The sequence below is a fragment of the Parasteatoda tepidariorum genome, chromosome 9, assembly GCF_043381705.1.
Source record: "Parasteatoda tepidariorum isolate YZ-2023 chromosome 9, CAS_Ptep_4.0, whole genome shotgun sequence".
NCBI classification, from domain to species: Eukaryota; Metazoa; Arthropoda; class Arachnida; order Araneae; family Theridiidae; genus Parasteatoda; species Parasteatoda tepidariorum.
In genome coordinates, this window is record NC_092212.1 from 44858772 (window position 1) to 44874920 (window position 16149).

General features: G+C 30.4%; 1 protein-coding gene across 7 annotated transcripts in view; it reads left to right on the forward strand.

The window, feature by feature from the left end:
* Positions 1 to 16149, forward strand: part of LOC107446550 (cyclin-K) — a 75831-nt gene that overhangs the window by 47835 nt on the left and 11847 nt on the right. The window lies entirely within an intron of this gene.

A 16149-nucleotide genomic window follows, 5' to 3' on the forward strand; every position in this document is an offset into this window, starting at 1 on the left:
ATATATATATAGTGAAACCTGTTTTTAAATAGTGAAATTTTTTTTATATGTATGTGAGAAATATTTTCAAGTCTAAACTCATGTCTAATAAATTAATTTTAATAATTTATCAATTAAATTATTGATATTTTCTAAGATTGTAAATACATATTCTTGTATTTTTTTTGAATTTTAGTGCATTGAAACCTGTTGTGTTTTAATTAATCATAAAATACATAAATAAATTATATAATTTTTTTCTATTCTGCTTCAGTTTAAATAAATAAAAAAGCAATTGCTTAAGTTAAAGCTTTAGAAAAAGAAATATTTCAATTCACTCTCTTCTGATGTTGTTTAAAATGTAAATTAATATTTTTGAAGCTTTATACTCTAAATTTTCGAAATCATTCCACTATTCTAATTCTTGTTAACCTGTGCTGTTCTGCAAAATTTAGTTTTTTCACGATTCTCTTTTAAGTTAGTTTTCTCTAAATTAATATCTAAACATTTTCTCTATTTCTTGTTCTGTTGTTGTTTGCTTACTTGAAATAAAAAATATATTTTTTAAAATTTTATTTAAGAAAAAGTTACATGTTAATGTTTTTTTGAAGTTTTGAAATGTTATTTTTATAATTTTTTTTTTTTAGCAGCTAAGAATAATATAAAATAATGACCTCTAGCAAATTCATAATGTGTTTATCTTTTGCACTTATTCCTTCTTGATCTTACTATATTTTGAAAAAAGATATTGTTTCCCCTCCCCTTGATTTAGCCATAATTTGTCCTCAAGCAATTCCAGAAATATCAAATTTAACATATAAGAGTAGTTTAAGAAATATTCAAAACAACGCAATTTTGTCGTCTTTTTATTTTTGTTTTCCTGCAGAAAAGAAAAAAAAAGATCTTATTCTTGTTTATTTTGTGCATTGCATTTCATATATTATTATTCTATGTAAGGCATTCACATAAGCTAAGTTTTCTTCTTGTATTTAAATTTTGTTATGTTTGTTATTGTTATAAGTTTATTATGTAACTGATATGTACTTTAAAATACAATACAATATGTACCTTAATCATAATACAATATAAATGATTTAATAATTTTTTTATTATTTGTTTAAATTTATAATTCAAATTTATATTCTTTCTGAAAAAATTACATCAGGTAAGATTTTGTTGTTAATGTCATTGATATCTTATGTATGTTTTAAATAAGATTTGTTGACTATACTCAGTAGAGCTAAGCTTTAAAAAAATATCTGAACACTACATATTTAATCAGTGGAAATATTTCGCTTTTGATGTCTCAATTACTATACATTGTTTCATCAGTTTTGTCTATAACTTGGTTGATGTGTTTTTGTGTTGAAAGTACATGTGCATCATATTTTTACTTTTATTAGTCTTATTAATAATTTAAGCTCCGACTTTTGTAAAACGTTTCCATATATTTAGTTCATGCGTGATTATCAGTTGCATTCAATATAAAAATGTAGATTTTCTTTGTTAATTATTACATTTCCAAGCACATTTTTTTTATACTGACTAAACATATTTTGTTATGATAACAAAAAAACTAAAACAATATTATTAGGAAATAAGATTCAAATTTTAAAATAACTTTACCTGAAGAACAACAAATTTTTCCTTAAGTTTTTGATTTATAAATATTTTGAAAAATTTTTTTGCCTTTTTTTTCCAATTTAATTTACTAAATTGAAAGAAAATTCCTAAAAGCTGATAAATGTTGGTTTATAAGGTGGTGTGACAATCTATTTTGTATCCAGTCTATTGTATTTTGATTTCTCTTGTTCGCTGATAGAAACTGTATTATGGATATGATTTTTTTTGTGGAAATCAAAACATATTTATGTTGCCATTTTCAAAATAGTTTTTAACTTTCTAGTTGACAAGCTTAATAGACAAGCTTAATATTAAGTTAACCAAATATTCTTTCTTTTTTTAAATTTTTTTTTTTTTTTTTTTTTTTTTACAATTTCAGCATATTTTGGTTTAGTAAGTTGTTGTATTCAGCTTGTAAATTGTTATCTAGAGCTCGGGTCTTGATATCAATGGTTAATATATTTATTTTAATATAGCAAATTAGTGCTAAAGTCTAGATGGGATAAGTGCTGCAAATGCATATTTCTAAAGTAGACATTAATTTGCAATACTGGAATGTTGAATAATTTTAATTTCACAGTTTACTACAATTTTGTTTATATTTCCATCACTATTTGTTTATTTAATTAACGCAGATTTAAATTTATTTTGCTTATATTTTCTTTCTGTATGATTTATATGACATGTTCTTAAAATCAACGAAAATTTTGAATTATCTTCTTGTTTTTAATAACTATGGAGAAAATACTCCAAGTTTTTTTTTAAACAGAACTATATTTTTGATAATATTTAACTTTGTTGCTTTTGTGCCTGTGGCGTAGTTTCTAAGAAATTCTTCTCCTGTAATTCCTTTTTGTAGAATAACGTAAAAAAAAGCTGCTATATTTGCTGAGAAGCAGGCTATTCAAAATATATAGTCATGTCCTAAAAGCCTCATAAAAGGGATTACTAAGATTCATACAAGAGTAGTTTATAACTGATTAGATTAAAGCAAGAGGGCAGCGATTAGTGCGTTATTGATTCAGTTATAAATCAGTTATCTAAACTAAAGTAAAAGTATTTTAAATTTTTTGATAGTTATTATTTTTTTTTTTTTGCATTTTCTTTTTACTTTACCATCGTTAAAATTTTATTAAATAATTTCAATTCTAAATTTTGTGCTTATTGCACTATGTAAAACATTATAAGGATAGTGAACCATGCAACAGATCTTAATATCAGTATTTTAGCCTTGGACAATATTTTAGATTTTTTAGGCCATTTTATTAAAGTGTGAGTTCTATATTTCATAAGCCCAATTCGGTTTCTTGTGATATTTTTGAATTTATAGTGAAGAATGTTAAAGCATAACTTATTAGAATTCTACTAATTTCTGTGCAGTTATTTTTTTCTTTCTTCTTTTTTTGTGCTACGTTAATATTTTAGTAAACAGTCAATCTACATAGCGAATGTATGGTTGTTTTGTCACTTTTTTAGCATTTGCAATCTTGTAATTATGTACTTAAATCAGGAGTCAAAATATCCCTCGTCAAGTTTTTACGTAAATTTGCTAGATAAAAGTGCATTTTTCTGCTTTAAAACAGAAGTTTTAGCTGGTAGCTTTCTTGCCGAAAAAGAAACTGTTTTTTTTGCTCGTTATTCGACTGGAAATAAGTGGGCACGTAAATTTCAATACACATTTTTCCGGATGCTCAATGCTTGGAGGGGGTTACAAAAAGAGGAAATCTTCCCTATGAGACCTCAATGGTAATAAGACTAACCTAGCCGTCACTGCGAACACTAGTTCATTATTATCAGTGAGAAGACTGGTTTCATTATGATCCGTGAGACTAACAATAATCTCTCCTTTACTGATAACCTTTTTGAGAAAAGTGTCACAAGGGAAATAAGGAAAGGGGTATTAAAGATCTGCCTCACTTAATACTTTTTAGAGCTTTTGTGCTTCGAAAGTAAAATATTCTGGTATGCATTTAAAAGGAATACCTTGGTATTTTTTATTGTTCAGCTGACAAGAGGGACTCAGAAATTTTTATGTGTTACATTGCTTTTGTATGTAATATAAATCTGCTTTAATTCAAAAGAATGTTTTTAGAACTAGTGTCCCCATTGGTTAATTAGTCACTTAAGTAGTACGGGTAGTGAAAAAAAAATATGTGGTTTCTTTAAGTAACGTTCTGCATTATTATACGTTTTTACTTAAATAAAATCAAGGTTCTCCTTTTCTCTTATGGTCGAACTTGTATGATAGTTGATTGCAGTCTACAATTTAGTAGATGAAAAAATTCCATATTCAGTTGTTACATTAGTTAAAATTAGCATTGTTTTACATTGAGTTTTTAAACAATCCATAAATTTTTTCGGGTTATTTAATTAGATTTTTTTTTAAAAGAGTATGATATTTTTTTAAAGGTATGAAACTTAGAGATTTTTTGAAGAATGTCTGTGTCTTTCACATCTCAATCGATTTAACTTGGATCGCTACATTTTTGTTCAGTTTAAAAAGTATTATACGGGGAGAAAAAAATGCTGTTAAACTTAAAGCAAGGCATATAAGTTTTTGTGCCTGCGAAAAGCATGTAAATATCTTCTGGATGCAACTTTTTTAAAATTTCTTTGAAAAACAATTCTAGAAGTTTTTTCTTCGTTTTATTGGCAATTGTAGAGTATCACTGTTACTTTATAAATATGTTGACTTAACAATAATTAATAATTTTTAGTTCACAACTAATCAAATAACGTACGAAAAGTTTTTGATGCCCAGTCCCAAGTTTTCTCATCCTAGAAAGTGTTTGCATTAAAATTCGACTTGATTAATGAGGGAAATTTAGCGATGTTGTTTGAGTAGCCTGACTACTTTTTTTTTTTAAATTTTTTGCTGTGTAACGAAAGCAATTCCAACCTAGCTTTAAGTCTCAATAAATGGCTAATGTCCGGAGAGCAACAAGTTTCATAAATTACTGTCTCTGACATTTTGAAAGCTATTCTATTAATTTTTGCACTTCATTATTTTTCTCTAGAAAATTGATTGTATACCCAATTAAATAATAAATCAACAAATGATATGTAGGGGATGTGGGTTTCATACACAATAACTCTGATTGTTGACTACCCTTTATTGCCCTGTGCATCACGAAAAATAGCACGATTGTCTTAGGCGATCACTGATATGCTATTTGATTGTGATAAATGTTTAATTCATATTTTGTGTGAGAAAATTATTAAAAATAGCTATTAGTTTTTGCACTACTTACGCTTTAAATATTTTAAGTCAGCAATGAATAATTATAAAAAATGATATATGAAAAAGCTCTATGTAAGTTGTGCAAAATCTGAAAGCTGATTTTAATATATTACAGAAAAAAGTTGATGTAGATTTACTCCTATAATTTTTTATGTTGGCTGTTAATATTAATGACGCCCGGTGGCTGAGCGGTAGCGCTTCGCGCTGTCGTGCCACAGGTCCCTGGTTCGATCCTCGGGCCGGGCAAGGTTGACTCAGCCTTTCATCCCTTCAGTGGGTCGATAAATGAGTACCAAGCATGCTTGGGAACTAAACACTGGGGGTTTCGCGTTCGGCTGACCACCTAACCGGAACATCTGCTCCTGCACCCCAGAGCCCAAAGGTCAAGAAAACTGAGATGGGCACAGTAGGCCTTGGCCCTCTGTGGGCTGTCGCGCCGCTGAGTTTAGTTTAGTTTAGTTTTAGTTAATGTTAATGCATAAACGAACTTAAATTATTTCTGCAAGGAAAAAAAAATTCCTCTCAATTTTAAACTACACTGTTCAAAACACTTAAAGGAGATTGAGGTTGTGGGTTGATTTTGCACCTGGAGAATTGTTTGAATGATTGATACATTATCGACAGACGTAATAGGCTATATGAGATAAAAATGACATTTGTTTAGCAGAAAAAATGCGTTTTATTGAGCATTTAGGTACAAAAGTAAAAAACACAATTTGTGCATTTGAGAAAAACAAATTAAAAAAATTTGTTTCTTTTAAAGAAAATAGTTTTTAGTTGGGTAGGGTTTCCCCGGATGGCCAGCATCGTTGAACACTTTTGAGGCATCGAGTCAATGAGGTTATTAATGAGTTGTTCTCCCACTCCTTCAGAATAGCTCTTTCCAGTTCTTGGATAGTTTTTGAGGGTGATAGGCATCCGGCAATTCGTCTGCTTAGAATGTTCCAACCATGCTCGATTGGGTTTATGTTAGGAGAACACGCTGGCCAATCCATTCGTATAATTCCTTCCTCCGAAATGGAATCATTGACCGAGTTAGCACAGTGTGGCTTGCAATTGTCCATTAACATGAAGTCATCTCCGATTGCTGCTGCGTAGGGACTACAGTAAATATCAGGATCTCATCCCTATACCGCTCAGGGCTCCATTTCGAATGATATGGAGATCGGTGCGCCCATCAATGGATATGCCAGCATAGACCATCACTCCCCCACCACCAAATCTTGCACTTTTGTGCACGAACTCAGGATTGTTTATACTGCCACGTTCCCTCCAGATGAAAATACGCCTATTATCAGGATGGACAGAAAAACGGGACTTTTCAGAGAAGAGAATATTGCACCATTCATATGCTGTGTTGCCCACTCCGTGCGGGCGCAACGGTGCCTTGCCATTGACGTGACAAACACTATTGGTCGGCGAGCATACATACCTACAGCATGAAGGCGGTTTCGGACAGTGTGTCGACACGTTGGTGCCAGTAGCCGTGCGAAGGTGTTGTTGAGAGGACTAGCATTCATATTTCTTGGTTTCCGAGCCGTTAGCGTTAAAGAACGGTCTTCATTGGGCGTTCTTGCTCGTCTACGCCCTTGCTGTGATCTTCGGCCTGCCTTTTCAGATCCTGGAAATCACACTTCGTGAAACACCAATGACTTCTGCTACTTCGGCGTGTGTTTGGTTCCCCTCTAACCGGCCATCAAATCTCCAAGCTTCTGATTCGGTTAAATGACTTCGTTGAGGTATCACACTCATCAAAACAACACCCTTACTGAATGTCAATCATTCTTTTCCACTTTGTCTTACATTAAGTTGAAAGCCAAATCAAATTCGTTGCCGCTAAATCCTCGTTTTCGACGTCTATCTCAAAATTTGCAAACTGCGAATTTTTAAAATAAGAAAAATTTGCATTTGTGACTCTTCCATTTTATGCAAAGAAAATTTGCTCATACCGTTATTTTATACAAGACTTACAGTATCCTTTAATTATTTTGAGCAGTGTATATTAATGAAAATCGTAACTATAAACTCTCGAATAAAAAAAAAAAACTGAAACGCTTGAGAAGACTATTCTAAAAATTGGCGCAATTATTTTAAGATAAATATTAATTTTTGTTCTGTTTTTGAAACAATAAAAATTGTTTCATATTTCAAATAAAACCGCTGTGCATGAGAATGACTGGAGAAACTTACACTCCTCAGTTTAGAAGCTTCAAATCCATGATAAGAACATCAAGTGAATCAGATCTTCAGAGCATTCAGTCAATCCAACAGAATTTTGGGAATAAACAGTGTTATGTGCGACTGTAAATTCTCCCTTTTTTCCCCTTAAAATAATGCAAGAGATTCCTGTGCCAGGAGAGTGACTTGAAAACCTTGGGACAAATTTTCAAGTGTGGAATTAAATAAACTGATTAAACTTTCAAACATCTAGTTTACTAACATTTACATTATTCAAAAGTTGGCGTAAAAATTTTAAATAAGTAAGTTTAAGGAAAAGTTTCGGGCAGGTCAAGAAAATGACTTTTAGATAATTGTGAATGAAAAATCTTTTTATATGCCAGGGGGAAAAAAATTACATCTTTCTTACTTAAGTCACTCTTGTTTGACGTCATATTGCCAGGATTTTGGAGAATCACTCATAAAGGAAGTTACCTTGTCTTTTCAAAATTAACCAAACACTTTACCATAGGGAATGGAAATGGGTAAACTTCAGTCTGCCGTTTTCCTCCTGTGCAGTTTAGTCATTTTTTTTTTTTTTTTTCCATCTTTGAAAAACTCCGTTCTGACTTGTCTTATTTCGATGTAAAACATTTTTTTTTGTTGGAAATACTACTACTCTGCATTTATGTGTAAAAATTTAATCATTTAACTTTTTCCGGGAAAAAATCTCGCCTTAAAACGTGCTTTTTTTCCGTTAACGGAAAAATAAAAACGCTTTTCCCCCACTTTCAATTTAAAATCGAAAAATCAATTCAGTCTTTTGAAACTCTTTTAAAAGTAAGTTGTAAAATACAATTCGGTTCAACAATACGATTCAGCATATGCTTGTATTTTAAGTATAATGGCAGTTCTTAGAAATTATCAATATTTTTATTTTACTCATACCCGTACTTTACAAATAAATTTAAAGAGTTTTCATTACGATCGTTTTACAAATAAATATATTTATTTCTTTGTCTTAGTTAGTTAGTTTTTGAAAGTTAATTATAAAATCCATCTTTCATTATAAGATTCTTTTTATTAATATTCTTGTTTTCTTGCCAGCAATTATACTTTTATTTCATAAACATTTTTCACCTGTATTTATATTATTTAATTTGTATTAAATTGTGTACAAAGAATATTGTTTCTTTTTTTACTTTTTGGAAAAAGCAGGTATTAGACTGCAGGTTTATCGTAATTTTTTAAATATTAATTTAGTTTAATAATTCGATCGCAAAGCTTAGTAGTTTAAAGTTATGTATAATTATTCATTTTAATACTAACAACGGTTACTAAAATTTTATGTCAGCAATGTTAAACGCTCATGCAAAACTTCTAAAGCATTATTTATAGTGCTGCCATCTCTTGTTTAGCAATCTTACTAGTCATCTGATTAAAATTTAAATTTAAATATTTTCAAAACTTATTGAAACTTCATATTTATCGTTTCTTGTATCTTTAAGCAAGGTTAAAATTGTGATTAATTGACATTGATTGCGGCGAAACAGTGCAGTTAATAAAAACTTTTGAAGATAATCCATTTCAAAAATAGTAATTAAAATATATGGAGAATAATATAAATTCCTAAAATGGGAAGAATAAATAAAAACATTTATTTTTAATTACTATTTATTTCTAAAGGTTTTAGAAATAATTTATGTATGTATATGTAACATAATATCTTAAGCCAACAATGTAACATCCTTGGATATTTAACTATTCATTTTTAATGCTGTTTAAACTTTGCACAAGATTCCAAATTTTTATATTTTAAAAAAATAAATTTTTTTTTTTTAAAGAATAACCAAATAATTTTACACATTTCTTGTACATCTATAAACAAAATATGAAATTAATTTTTAAAGCTTAATTTTTAGCAGTTATTTTAATTATTAAGCAATAAAATGTTGCTTTTTTCTTTGCATATTTATTAATTATTGTTATTGGTGATTTCTGTAAATAAGGGGTTAATTTCAGGAATTTTAACGGCAAATTTTTTATTCGAACGATTTTATCTGGACTGGCCAAAATTTTGGGGATGAATGCCATGATCCTAAATAGGGGGGGGGGGGGNGGGGGGGGGGGATTATATTGACAACTTTCAAGATTTAAAAATGTAAAGGGATGGAATTGTTAAAATGCTATATATAGGCTGATTAAAGGATATTTACACAGGCGATACTTCTGTTTATGTCTGTCTGGTAAGTTTTAAAAAATATTATAATTTATCAAACAAAAATAAAAAAACTTTGGTTTTATTACTAATAATATTTTTAAATATGTAGTCGGTTAGGATAGGTTAATACCTAAATAAAAATAACTTCACACGATTGATTTTAAATAATTATTAGCCATTAACTAATACGCCTTTTAAATAAGTATTGTTTTTAAACCAAGTCAAATGTCTTAGGATATTTTGTAGTAGTTAACAAATTTAATAAGTTTTTAACAATGTAACTTAATATTTAAAATCATTCCACTATGTGTAAAAAGAAAAAAAAAATCATAGAGAAGTTAGCCTGATGTTAATAGTTTCTTAACGTTGAATATACTTTCTAGTGAGGATATCGCCGTGGAAATAAATAAATTGATATTTTGTATACTTCTGAAAGCATATATTTTTATAAATGCTCCCAGTGCAATCTAAATTCTCACTTTTATTTAAGAATATTGTCAATTAAGTCAGAAATATTTCTCTCACAAAAGCACTCGGAGAGTTTTTGTACCATTTTCGTTTTTTAATAATTAGTTATAATAAATATTTACCATAGTTATATTTTTTTCACTTATATATATATATATATATATTTATACATATATCTACACAATTCCGTAATTTATTTATGATTTTTTTTCCGCTTTATCAATTGTTGCAGAAAAATTTATTTCTCACAATACCTTTATTTCATAAGCTCGATGACTTGATGTAACAGTAAACAATAAAGTAATTAATTAACAATTAGATGTTGCCAGATAGAAAGCTTCCAGAATATCGCATGATACCAGTCACAAACATTTTTGACTTACAACAATTAACTTTGTTTTTCATTTGTTGAAGTCCATTTAATATATTTTAATATTTAATTAAAACATTCGAACTAACAAGAACTATAGGAAGTTTGTCCCTAGTCCTTTTTTTCTTACTATTTTTATTTTCACCCAAGAATATCCAATGTTTATGCTCTAGTGGGCTGCATTGTGTATCGAAAATAATATGGGGCGATGCTATTTTAAATCTTATGTGTTGTGGGTCGCATTGTGTATTTCCGAACCTCTAAAATTTAAGTAAAAAGGGGTTGCAAATTCATCTTTGAATTAAGATGTGTTCTATTAGCTACCTCCACAGTTTTAAAAACTGGCAGCAGGAAGGTTTGAGATCAAATTTAAACGTAATGTTATCGTGGGCCATTAAGGCAAGGGGTGCGATTGTTCTTGTTTTCCAGTGGCACCAGACCATCTCTGACCAATAATGCAACACCCATACCTCAAACCGGTTCATAAGGTGGACCCATTCATACATCCATTCATTCATACACAGATCGTAGTTTTGACCTAATCCAAGGAACGATCAATTACCAATTCAACACTCCCAGAGGTATAATCTGTTATGGGAACATAGAGAACTTTGTGACCTGACAGATTTAACGTGCACCATTCACCATTTACTACACGGAGAGTCTTCGGCCGGCTGGATTCGAACTCCCGTTCTCATTAACGAGAGTTCAACGCCCTGTCTACCAGGCTATCATGGCCATTTAAATGTAATAAAAATTTATTACGATCGGCACTGTTAAACGTCTTGCTATTGTTAATCTTGAAATAATTTCTCGGAACTTTTTATCTTAGGGGTGTAAGTAAAGTGTTACTTTTGAGTAAATTCGGTTGCTTAATTGTTCAACTAAGCACTTTCACTAATATAGTATAAGATCATTAAACGAGCCATATTAATTTCTATTTTTAAATCGTAAGTAGAACAAGGGGGGGGGGATTTTTTTCATTAAAATGTTTGTAGCTTTTTTCAAATTTAAAAAAAAAAAAATCAATCCACTTTTTTTCCCTATAAATTTTTATGATTTAAAAAATAATGATATATAACTTTCATGTTGAATCATTCTATTCTTTCTTCAATTTAAGGGGTTCGAAGGACGTATCTAAAGTATACTGATTGAATAATGTTTGTTAAGTTAATATTAAATACGTGTCGAAATTATTTGTTAAGTAACAAAATCGAACGGAAAAAATTTACCCTTTTTAAATTAAACTTAAAATTCCTCTCGACCATTTCAAATCATTGTCTCTCAAATTAAAGTTGTGTGACCGCAATCTTCAAAATACTATCCCAATGGCTTACTCAGAACACCAGATGGAAGATAGGCCTTTCTACTCTTTACTACCCTACGTTATAATTACATGAAAATACTTTGAAGAAAAAAGCAGTCGCAATTATATACAATATTATTTATACCAAGAGAATATTCTTTTCTGTTGGTGTATATATACAGGTATAGGACAAAATAATAGAAACACCTGTGAAAAAATGAAAATATTTTATTAATAAGGAGTTGTGCCACCTTTGGCCTGAATGACAGCTTGCTTTCGACTTGGGATTGACAAATAAAGGTCTTGAACAAAGTTCATTGGAATTTGCAGCCATTCCTCTTGCAGGGCCGCCTCGAGTTCAGAGAGTGTGCGTGGAGGAGGAAACCAACCACGGACTTTTTTCTCTAAAAAACCCCACAAAGGCTCAATGATATTGAGATCAGGGGACTGAGGAGACCACGTTAGATGGTCCACTTCATCATTATGCTCATTTAACCATGTTTGAACACAGTGAGACGTGTGAACAGGGGCGTTCTCCCGGAAAGAGAGTATGAAGCATAGGGTGAAGATGATCACCTTTGATCACCCCGCTCAAGACAACGAGAGGCCCCAATCCACGGGCAGATATAGCGCCCTATACCATCGCAAAACCACCTCCATGTTTCACGCTTGGAAACAGGTAGTCAATTTGAAATGCTTCTGCCGGCGTTTGCCACACGAACAGATGACTCGTTCGAACAAATCAGACCAGATGACTTGTTTCCATTGCAGTTGTGTCCATTTTAGGTGGTCTTGGCACCACTGTAGTCTCTTCAACCCCGCTGAAACTAACGGTTTTGGAATAGCTACTCTGCCTTGATTGTTAGCAGCATGCAACTCCCGTTGAATAGTTTTCATGAATACGGGGTTCTGAAGGTGAGTATTCATCTCCGACGTTATCACCGGCAGTGAAGTCTTGCGTTTTCGAGCGACTATCCTCTTCAACACCCTTCTATCACTGTCCGACAACTTCGACTTCCTGCCGCTGTTGTGCTTCGCAGAAGACACCTTACCCAACTTTGTGTATGCCGACAGAGTCCTTGAAACACCCACAAAGTTCGCTGTTCTGGACACGGACGCTTCAGCTCGGCGAGCTCCGATTATCATGCCTCTTTTAAGGTCAGAGAGGTCGGACATAATCTCGCTTTACTGGGAACAGATTTTTCTCATGCAACTCACACTGCCAAATGCTAGACTGATACCTTTCCTTTCATCACCACTAGGTGACACACTCTTGCGACACGTGTCGCCGTTTATTGGACGGTCAAAGGACGAATCCATTCTTTCACAGGTGTTTCTATTATTTTTTTCTATACCTGTATATATATATATATATATATATATATACATACATACAGGCATTTTTTTTTATTAATATATCTTGAAAAAAAATGTATGATGCATGAGATATTATCTCGAGTGATTTCTTATAATTTTGTTTTTATATTACTATTTTAAAATAAAACGGTTTAGAGCCTTGCTGGTTCATGGGATGAAGCACTCGTCTCACAATGAGGTGACCAGCGCTCGAATCCCAGCGATAGGTAGTCGATACGAATTCTGCCCCCGGCTCGCACTGACCCTAACTGATGTAAAATATCCTCAGTGGTAGACGAATAATGGGTTAGACTCCCCTTTTTGTCAGACTAACCGAGGAAGGTTTTCGTGATTTCCCTCACCATGTAATGCAAATGCGGGTTAGTCCCATCAAAAAAAGTCCTCCACGAAGACAAATTTCTACCAATACTTGATCCAGGAGTTCTCTTGTCTTCTGGCAAAACAACATGGTCTAAAGCTCGGAATTTCTGCTTACTAAGTTCTGCTTACTAACTCTAAAGGAAGTGGATTGAATATATATATGCCAATTCTTACGATTTTTCCGAAAGATTTTATTTTTATATTTAATATGGTGATAAAATTTATCTAATTTTTTTTTTAAATAGATGTCGTTTAAAATGATTTTGACTACCATTACTTTTAATAATTTAAACATATACATATATAGTAGGCTTGCTATCTTTAGAAGTGTTGGCTAAATTTAATCGAAACACCAACTTACTAACGCAATTGAATTAGCTTTTTCCTACCACTAAGGAAGCACTTTGTTGAAAAGCATAAAAGTTGGCAAGTATGTATATATAAATAAAAATATGATAATTTTACGATGGTGTGTTTAAGCTTTTACACCTTCTAAAATATATTTCTGCCTAAGGCTGTCATTTTTATTTTACTACTACCTGACAAAATGATCCTCGAATAGATTTTAAGTTAGCAGGTATGCATTTCCAAACAAATATAATTCGCCTATTAGAGATTAAAATTTAAAGAAGTAGTTGACAAAGTTTTAACAATGTTTGCTCAAACTCGTTGCGATAACTTCAATTTCAGTTTGAAGCATTTTACGTTTAGCAATCTGAATTCTTTATATTTGCTGTCTTTGAAAATGTTTGTTTTTTAAATCTTGGTATAATCGTAGAAATTACAGTTAAACAATTGACGTTTTCATAGATATCTTTTTACGTAAACCCGCATACAATATGTTGTATTAAGCTTGTAACGTTGATTTACTTGGGATAAATATGAAGAAAAAAATTTCATCACTAGTCCAAAGGATCTGTATGTAAGAGATTTAACTAGTACAACGTATTTTCACTGTTCCGTTCTTATGCCCCTGTTATATATATGTTATAAAAATGTAAACATAATAAAATTTACTAATGCAACATTCATAAAAGTCATCCTTGCGGTATTGTAAGTATTAGTAAGTTAACAATTAGCCTAAGCACATTCGGTTAGCTCTTAAAAACTTCATTGCCCGATAATTTGGTCTTGTGTCCTTATTAGGATAGTTCAGAAATAGTGGCTCCAAGTCTTATAAATCAAATTTATTAATTAAGAAGTAAAACAGTGAATTATAAAATTTACTACCACTTCAAATATTTAAATGAAATCTTCCGTTTAAACGGAAGAATTTAAAATTTTTTTGTAAATTTATTAAATATGACTAGAAATAATGTTTTTAATGAACTAGCTTAATGTTACATATTTACTATTTGTAGAACACTGTATTGATTATTGAAAGTAAAAAGAATATTATTAAAATGAAAAATGCAGATTAATTTTATGGCAGAAGCACAGACTAAAGCATCAAACCAAATCACATTCCTTTTCTTGATTTCCAGTGATTAATCGCTTGTAAGAGGGACCACTAATTATTTTGTTGTGGTCTTGATTCAAAAGGACAACCGTTAATTTTAAGCACTACTTACTATTTAATTTTAAATATACGAAAAAATTATTAGAACATAGCTGTTCTGCCCCAATTCCCAATTTTGTTTTTTAACTACAATCTTTTTTTTTTAACCAACTTTTCTCTAAACAAACTTTTTATTTCTTTCTGAAATTAACATTGATCTAAGATTTATTATTGCGTAAAATTTTCCTTTTTCGGAGTGGTTATACAAAAGAGTTAGTAGATTGATTTTTCTCTTAAAAAAAGTAGAGGCCATGAATAATAATAGAATTTTCTAAATTAATCGATAAACTAGGTAATAATTTGAAGTTTATAATAATTATATAAACTAAGTAATAATTATAGTAAGAAATAGGTAGATAATCTAAATCGAGAATGATATCATAACAAAAAATTTATATTGATAATCTGTTGTATATATCGACATCTTATTATCGATTAAACACGTTAATAACTTTTAGAATTTTCTCCTTACCGGTATTTGTAAAAGTTTTAATTTATTATTATATTTGTTATAAAAATTAAAGTGAGTTAATTTTTTAATCTTCCTTTTTAATTAATATTTCCTTTAATAATAATGTCGCATTTATATTGCATGTTCTTTAACCCTTTACTATTATAAACATAGAAGACTATAATAAACCCTTAACGGAATAGAGTATTAAAGTTTAGCATTTCAAGTTTCGTTCCCACCAGGTATAATACAATATCAATTATAATTATTTAATTTGTAAATATAATAACAATAAGAGTGATAAAATAATAAATTATTGACCTTTGCCGCGACATTGGAGGCAGTAAGTAAAAATGCCATGCCGCTTACATCGCGGCATTGGCCCGTTAATATATTAATTTCAATTATACAAGTTAATACAAGATTTCCAAAGGAGAATTAAAAAAAAGTGGTAGTTTGGTTATTCAGTTAAAAATATATATTTTTTCGTTTAGTTAACATTTTGATAAAAAAAAAAGTTGTTGTTTTCAGTTCAAAATACCGTTTTAAAATTAATTTTTTATTTTATATATTTATATATAAATAAAATTTTAGCCATGAAATTAAGCAGCATATACAAATATAAAACCGCAAGAAGTAACTTTTTTATATATAATTTTGGACTTATTCCAATATAGCTCTTTACGCTTCTTTTCTAATAATATATATATGTGTGTGTAAAAGTGATAAAATAAATACTTTGATAAAAGTGAGAATGTTGACACTAGTAAGTGTTGCACACTTACTAGACTTATTAAAATTTTACCCTCCAAGCGATATTACGCTAGGCGTCCAGTGGTCCCTCAAAATTGTTATAATTAACTTATCATCAAAGCATTCACCTGGTTTTGCAACTAATTAAATGCTCTAAATTTTCACTTCATCCATTCCACAACTGTTTCTATGTGTTTTCGAATGATCCAATATTGTGGTTTTTAAAAACAAATACATTGTGCGTATATATATATATATATATATATATATATATATATATGTGAG